The sequence below is a fragment of the Cryptomeria japonica genome, chromosome 2, assembly GCF_030272615.1.
Source record: "Cryptomeria japonica chromosome 2, Sugi_1.0, whole genome shotgun sequence".
Lineage (NCBI taxonomy): Eukaryota > Viridiplantae > Streptophyta > Pinopsida > Cupressales > Cupressaceae > Cryptomeria > Cryptomeria japonica.
The window spans coordinates 168,236,586-168,244,860 of NC_081406.1; the positions used below are offsets into that span (position 1 = coordinate 168,236,586).

Consider the following 8,275-nt stretch of genomic DNA (forward strand, 5'->3'; position numbering starts at 1 on the left):
ACTAATAAACGTAAGCATAGGATTGAGATGTGATAGCTTGTCTTGCAGATACACTTTTGTGAAAAGAAAAAGAGTTTATTCTTTAAATAAACTAAATTCATTATGATTGCATGTTTAAAATGAATTAAAATAATATTACTTAAATTTATTTATTTATTACAAAATTAAAAAGCAGAGGCTTGAGTAGTTATTTTCCTTGTTAATTAAAGACAATTCTTACCTTAGACTAAGAATCGAGGTGATTGTATTTTAGGTGAGAGTATAGTTTTAAAAAAAGAGCCTAATTTTATTTTGTAAGTGTTGGTAAAAAAAGAAGAGTGTTCAAAGAAAATGAAAACAAAAGTATTGTGAGAATGTAAATAAAATAAAAGTATAAGTTTAGCAATTTGTATGTTATAAATGAAGGGAGTCGATTTTATGTAAAAGGTGCAAGTGCATGAATAACATTTTAAGTGTGAGAAAACAACATTTGAAGAAAGAAATATTTTAAGTGTGAGAATCACTTTAAATGTGAAAAAGAAAAAACAATGCTTTCTTTATGAGAAATCAACCCTCATGCATGTATCCAATCAGTATTTTGGGGGGAAGTTATTACTATTGTTTAATATGTTTAAAACAATATAAGAAGAGCAAATTTTGAGCAGATTAATATTCATTGAGTATTCAGCCTAAGATTTTCAGCATTCTCTAGAGTTTATATACATTATATTTTTAAGCATTCTTGAAGGGTTCCTATTTGGATTATTAGTTTCAGCTTTAGGGATCTATTTTCTAGTTGTTTGGAGGGTTTTTAGAGGAGTTCAACCATCATTTTTAAGCAAGAAAATATCAAATCATTAAGAGGCTAATTTCTCCATTTTTTTTTTCTTCTTCTGAAATTTAGTTTATTTTGGAGTGGAAATATGGGTTTGATATAAGAAAAGTAGATTATGGGTAGATATTCATTAATTTTTTACTTTTCCAAATTTAATTAATTTTGAAGTGGAAATATGGGTTTGAAATAAGAAAACTAGAGTATGGGTAGATATTCATTAATTTTTACTTTTCCAAATTTATGTATATAGGAGAGTATATACATATGTGTTCATAAATGAAACCAAGCACTCTTGTTGCTTCAAGTGCTATGAAGGATAGTGAAATTCACAATTCCTTATAAATCTACAATTATATACGATGAATGGAAAAATAATCTCAAACTCTTATTTTTCAAATTTATGTCATTGTATTTTATAAGTTACCAAACTTGCTTGGAAAATGGATTATTTGTTGTAGTTTAGAGCATAAAGGAATGTGGAATACTTTCTTTTCTTTTATTTTATGTGAAATTATACCATATGCATATATGAAGGCATTGTACACACACACACACACAACAAAACACTTATGTTGTTTGACACATGCTAGTTTTGGTTGCTCTATATAGTTGAATTTTTTTTCAATGGGTATTAAAATCAACATGCATGTATTAATGGGTTTTGATTGACATATGTATATAGGGATGGTTAAATTATGTTATTCTTTATAGATGATTAAATGCATACGACCATGCAGATCCCTTGAAAGCATGAAAGATAGATAGTTGATTTTATCCTCTTGTGCATGAAAAGAGGTACTCATTTTAAGAAATTTTGCATAATTCACGATAGGAAAAATGATGCATGTAGATTCATAGTGCTATCAAAAGGAGAGATAGTTTCTGATCACATGCATGCTTGTTGATAATATCATTATTGAAAAATTGAATTTATGCATATGCATGTTTGCATGAGTGTTTTCTTTAAGGAGAGAAGTTTTATTTTTCTTTGTGAGTTATGGGTTTATGCTTTTGGGAATGGGTGCCAAATACATGGAATAATAGAGAAAGTTGATCCTCTTTTCAAGAACTTGCCCAAAATCTTAAAGTACTTTGGCCAAAGTCATGTGTTCATTGAAATAGATGAATTACTCTAGCAAATTATACGTTGTGTTTCTCTATCATATCTTGTTAGAAAGACATTGCATTTCATACAAACAAATGCATGTAGATAAATCAAGTTGCATTGGGTTTTCCTCCTACCAATTATTTCCCGCTAGCTAGGCATTTGATGCAAGGTCGGGTATCTTTTGTGTCATGAAAGATTCTGAGGGATCACAAGCTTCATGGTTGGGCAAAGAAGCACTTGAGCCATGTTCTCCTCTCTCGAGTTGTAGATGACAAATGTGGTTGATGGCACTCGAAGGCACACGATTACTTTTTATATCTTTATTATTCTTTGTATATGCTATACATTGTATATTATTCTTATATTGAGTTTCCTCTTGGGCATGAGGGCCTATGATGTAATTATTAATATCTCTTGTACATGCACTAACACCTAGATTAAGCACTACATTAATGAAATGTAATAATATTATTTGTAGACATTGAGATATTATCTTTCATTTTTATAATATTTTAATTATGAGAAATTATTCAATTATGAGATCTAGTTTAAAGATTGTGTTCCTCACACAAGCTCTAGTTATAATAAAAATTTCTTACCAATTTATTTTAAGACAACATGACACTAACGAAAGTTTGGACACCATCCTTCAATAGACAATTGAATAGATCTAAAGAAGTCTTTTGGATTTCAAATGTTTTCTATTCTAGTTGCAAATTAAAAGATGAAAAAAAAGAATGCATTGGAAAAAGGAATACGAAGAAAAAAGGGCATATTCTTAGACTTCTAGTCTTCCTTTGCACTGGAAGTTAGAAGAGTAAAATTACAGATTAAAGGATAAATAGAGAAGAATGCATGGAAAATTAAAAGATGCATTGGAAAATTACTATTTTCAAATTTAATATGCATTGTATTTTTAGCGTTGTTTTGGAAAGAAAATAGGTGTTTTGGAATAACTACATTAAATATTGAAGATAGAAGTTAAAACTGAAATAAAGTCAAGTTATTTGGGTAGGCATATGGTTTGTCCAATGATGTACTAGAATTCAATGATGTTCTTGTTGTAGATCATAGAGTAGTTAAGGAGTTATTTTTTTTAGGAATTGCATATAAGCGTGTGTAGGAAAAAGATAAAGAAGAGAGAGAAGAACAAAGAGGGGGCACATGGTCTGAGTTTTGGTTGCAGATAGAGAAACAATATGATATTCAATTTGTTAATTCTTACATTAGGGGCATGGAAGTTTATAGAGGAGGACAATTTTCTTAGATAGTGTGGATAGAAAGATAAGGAGCGAAATTGTAGATTGATTTATGAAAATGACGGGTAATTTTGTTGTTATGTAAATTTGATCTTTCAAATAGAATAGAATTTTGTTTGATTTTAGTTGGCTATGAATAAAGACAATTTGTCAACGCTAGATCATGTTTTGATCTACATTAATATACTATAAAATTTTACTTGAATGGTGTGAGAGAATACATCAACAATATGATATTCATAGTGTAAACTATATTTTCTACATTCCTACAAGCATACATAATAACACGAGATGTAGACAGATTTTAGTAGGAATCTATTCAAGATTGCCCTTAAATCAAACAAAAAATTAAAACATAAAGAATAGAATTTAAATAATGAACCACTAGGGGAAAGGACCCAGTAGTTGTGCACCCTAACTTAGCGCTTCTCAAAATCCTACTTGGAAATTTCAAATCACTCTAATTTTTTTACAACAGCTTGCTTGGCAAGTCCCCTGCTTATAACTAAGGTTTTAGGGCCACATCATCAAATATGATGCCACATCAGCATGCTTTTTGCCAAGGTGTCCAAAACAATCCCCCAAAAAAGTGAGACCAATAGGCGTGCAAAAGAGACCCCAATAGTTGTGCAGCTGACATGACATCACCTGATTGGTTACTTTTTACAATATTAGTACATTTCTTAACAACTATTGGTACATTTCCTAACAACTGTTGGTACATTTCCTAACAAAAATTGATATTTTTTGTTTCAAACTATAGGTTTTATTTGTTCAATTTTTGAAACAAAAGGTATCAACAACCCTCACAACAATTGGTACATGCTCAACTACTGGGTCCTTTCCCCTAGATTAAATTAGGCTCTCAAGCGTTGGATGTTTAAAAGGAATAGGAGAATGAGGATGATTAGAACATATGTTCCATCAACTATGAGAACCCACTTATAAAAATAAAGAGATAATTCCATCAAGTAGGTATCTTCAACAACAAAATGATAGTTTGAACAAGTGAAAGATGTAGAGATAAAGAATGCCAACTGTAATTAAACATCCAAAATAATATGGTCTCACAAAGTGTCATGACTACAACTAATGCCTTTAAGCAAAGGCAAGTGTCAAGCACAATGTCAAACTTTGCAACCTTTTCTAATATCTTGCCACGACTCACATGCATGCCACTTGTGGAAGCATTAATAAGGCATGCAGGGTTAGTTTGAGTTTTATTTGTTTTGTTTCAAGTTACCTTTATTTAAGGCTTGCTTTAAACACTAAAATTTTCTTATATCATTCATTTATTCCTCTTCCAATTTTTTATTATTTTATTTTTCTTCAAAATGATTTTATCCTCTTTAATTTTTTTTTATTTATTAATTTTATTTTTTATTTTCTTATTATAATAACAATAGATAAAAGAAAATGTTAATTTTAAATTCTCATGCCAATTTCTATTTAGTTTGGGTTCATTTTAAAGAAATTTATTAATAAAACTACATATCAACAAGTAGTACACTCTTGTATTATGTTTGACTCATGACCCAATATTGACACAAGCTCTCTATGTTTTGTTCTTAGGCATCTATATACATGTAAGGAACACATATATACACTACCCTTATGCAACCTAGCTACATGAAATTCTAAGTGTGTGTGTGATTCCATCCTAACAAGTTACCTCCATTAGCTAAAACCTTCTCTTTGATGACACTCTCCCTTTGACCTAAGAGATTGTCATCAGTTTCTATCAGACTAATATAATAAGTCATTACCATCATAAGCATTCTTATTACTCTTCAAGTAATACTTAATGTAATTAATTTCTTTTTCCTAATTGCTTATTATTAAATAATTAATATAATAATCTAGTGATTAAGTTAGGCTAATTAAACAAAATGTTATTGAAGGTATGCCTAAATTAGTGGAATTAAAATATGTAGGAAGTTGTGGAAGATTTGGGTATGGAACCCTTTGAAGATGGAAACAACATCATAGAGGAAAGGATGATAAGAGAGAGAAATTAAAAATGAAGAAACCAAGACTTGTAGAGAATCAACACAAGGGAATGAAAACCACATAAGGACAATTGATCATCGCAAGTATGGAACTAATAGTCAAATGAAACCAAAATCTAAAAAAGTGATCATCCTTCCTAACATGCAATAAAATTTCTATCATGAAATGTTAGGGGCTTAAATGCTTCTAAAAAGATATGCCTGTTCAAGAGATGATTAGAAATCCTAAAACTAGACCTTCGCTTGATTCACAAAATAAAATTGAACAAAATGGAAGCATAAAAAACAGTAATAAAATAGATACAATAAAAATACATCTTTGGAAAGTAATTGGTAAAGTGACGTGGAAATATTGTAGAACCTAATTACCATAACCTAGAAAACATCTTTGAAAATCAAAACCCTTAGATAAACAAAGTAAAACAGTTCTAAGAGATTTCGACAATCCATCATATAATTATCTAGAGAGTATTTCTGGATTCTATTGTGTGAAAGATTTTAGCATCAATGTTTAGGATCATCAGGATGAAGAGAGTAAAAAATTTATCAAAGTAAAAACAGTTTACATCTGACTTTTGATTTTGATTTTGATTTTTTTATCATAAATTTTTATGGCCTGGTTAAAAATTTACGGGGAAAATAAAAGTAGAATCAAATAACTTCATTCCTACAAAAATTATAAACGAAGATTATAATTTAAGCAAACAATCATGGCCGGAATAGAGTAATAAAATCGATGAAAGCATAGAGAGGCAATTAGAGTTGGTTTGAAAGAAAAAAACGTAGCAGAAAACACAGAGAAATTGCAGGTCGTTTGAATCGGGCATTGCAGATAACATTCTAATGAAGAAAAAATTAATCACAAGTGTCGGATTCATGTTTACCTGTAATACTCGTAGCGTCTATCGATAAAATCTGTCCAGCAAACATTCTTCATACACAGTTTTCATTTTTCCTTTTGCTTTGTAGCCATCATTTCTCCAGTCCATGGAAAATAATGAGACGTGCTTTCTGTAACATTTCACTATGATTATTTTTAACTTTAATATTCTACCTATGTTCTATTATTAAGTAAAGTTAGCACAAAAAACAATAGGTATAACTCCTTGTGGGAACACCTTTTCTCCATACCTTAATCTCCATAAAAAAGTATAAATTCTCAACTATAATAAATGTATATCTTATTGAATTTAATTAAAAGTATTTCTAAATTTATTAGTGGATACAGTGGAAAAGAATAATAAAAAGAAAAAGATAAAAGAGAATTCATACCGAAAAGAAAAAGATAGATATCAAACCCGAGAAACAAAGAAAAAAGAGAGATTCCTTGTCCTTTATGTGATAAAGAATAATATTATATTTTAATAAAGTAGAGTGCACCGACCTTAATATTAGCAGTGGACAGAATCTATGGGCCCTTCCAAAAGCGTGAAATGCTTTGGTCCCATGTGAATTGATTGTTGTGCTACTTTAATGCAGAATATTGAAGAGATCTGACATAAAAGTAAAACTGACATTAAAGCAAGAATAGCCGCTACATTATTCTAAGTTATTTTGGACCAGCGGGATTCCCGATGAATAAGACATCCACAAGGCTACTCAACCTAGGTTCCAGGAAATTCGTTGAAGTTTAAAGCGGTAAATACGTATTTTCGGATGCGTTTATTCTCGTTCTAAAACGACAGTACGAATTTATTAACATGCGTGTTAGTTGAGCGTTTTACACCGTTGATTTTGTAATTAACGGTTGCGATTGAATAACCTGTCGCTAACATGCTGTATGAAAGGTCCGTTTTGGATCCAAAATAAACAGGCCGAAGCTATTCTGGCTCCAAAACAGACCTTTCGTATAGCGTGATAGCGACAGATTAGTCAATCGCAGCCGTTTATTGCAAAATCAACTGTGTAAAACACGCAACTAACATGCGTGTTAGTCAATCCTTACTATCGTTTTGGAGCCAAAATAGACGCGTCCGAATAAACACAGCCTTTTCCTATTTGTTGGGATCACAACTATTAATTATCTCAATGAATGTCTATAAATATTAAATTATAGTATAATAATTTGATATATGGCTGAAAAATTGTGCGACTGATTTTTAATATAAATATTTTAATTTGATATATAGTAAAAATTAGTTTTTTTCTTATTTTTAATAAATGAATTAAATATTTAATAATGATTATTTTGAGGATCACTTAGATACAATGACTATTAAGTGGATCATTCATTCTCATGATAGACGGATTTTGTGTGAACCGCTACTCATGAAATATGGGTCAGTTGATTAATCTTAAGAACCATGTAGTTGAATCTTGATATAAATAATGTAAGAAATCTCAATTTTAAATCCATTCCCATTCTAAATGAGTCATGGCTTGATTGTCTCCCAAACAAGCCAAATGCTTTTAGCAAAACAATGCTTTGAATGCACACAAGCTTCCTCATGATGAGGATGTTGTGAAAACTTAAGCTATGTATGTGTTAAGGATTGAAGTGACACTAGAACAATACAATGGGAGAGTAGAAACTTCTAAATTTCATTCCCCTCCAATTCCTAGAGTATTCATTTAGCATAGAAAACCAATCCATATATGTAATATTGTAATGCCTCGCCATCAAACCCATTGGATATTACCCAAGAAAAATGGGATAATTTTTTTGAAACATTTAAGTTTAATATTGACAACTTGATAGCATAACTTAAGCTCAAACGACATCTCAAGACATCGAGTCGTTATAATGCAACAATGCACAAGTAGAAGGCTTTAGCTCCACAACACCCACTAACCAAAGGGGGATATTTTGGACACCTTAAGGATTGCCAACAAAGGGTTTTAACCTTCACAAGAACTCACAAGACTAGGCAAGTAATCTCCCCAAGTCTAGTTTTGACAATTGGACAACCCCAAGTGGAGGCATGCAAAAAGACATGCAAAAAATGCCATTAATTTTTCAATGATATTAACTATTGACTAGCTCTAAAATTCCCTAGAATCTTGAGGCCATGATGAACAACTTCCATATACAAATTTTCCCTATTTGAGGCTTGAAAATGCTCGATGTCCAATGTATGGGAGGACT

General features: G+C 30.7%; 1 long non-coding RNA gene across 3 annotated transcripts in view; it reads right to left on the reverse strand.

Moving 5' to 3' along the window:
• LOC131065961 (uncharacterized) overlaps positions 1-6,307 on the reverse strand; it is a 47,686-nt gene extending 41,379 nt beyond the window's left edge. For all 3 annotated transcript variants that reach the window (XR_009371511.1, XR_009371510.1, XR_009371509.1), the window contains exon 1: positions 6,075-6,307. This is a non-coding gene — a long non-coding RNA (uncharacterized LOC131065961). The remainder of the gene's footprint in view (positions 1-6,074) is intronic.
• Positions 6,308-8,275: the final 1,968 nt, after the last annotated feature.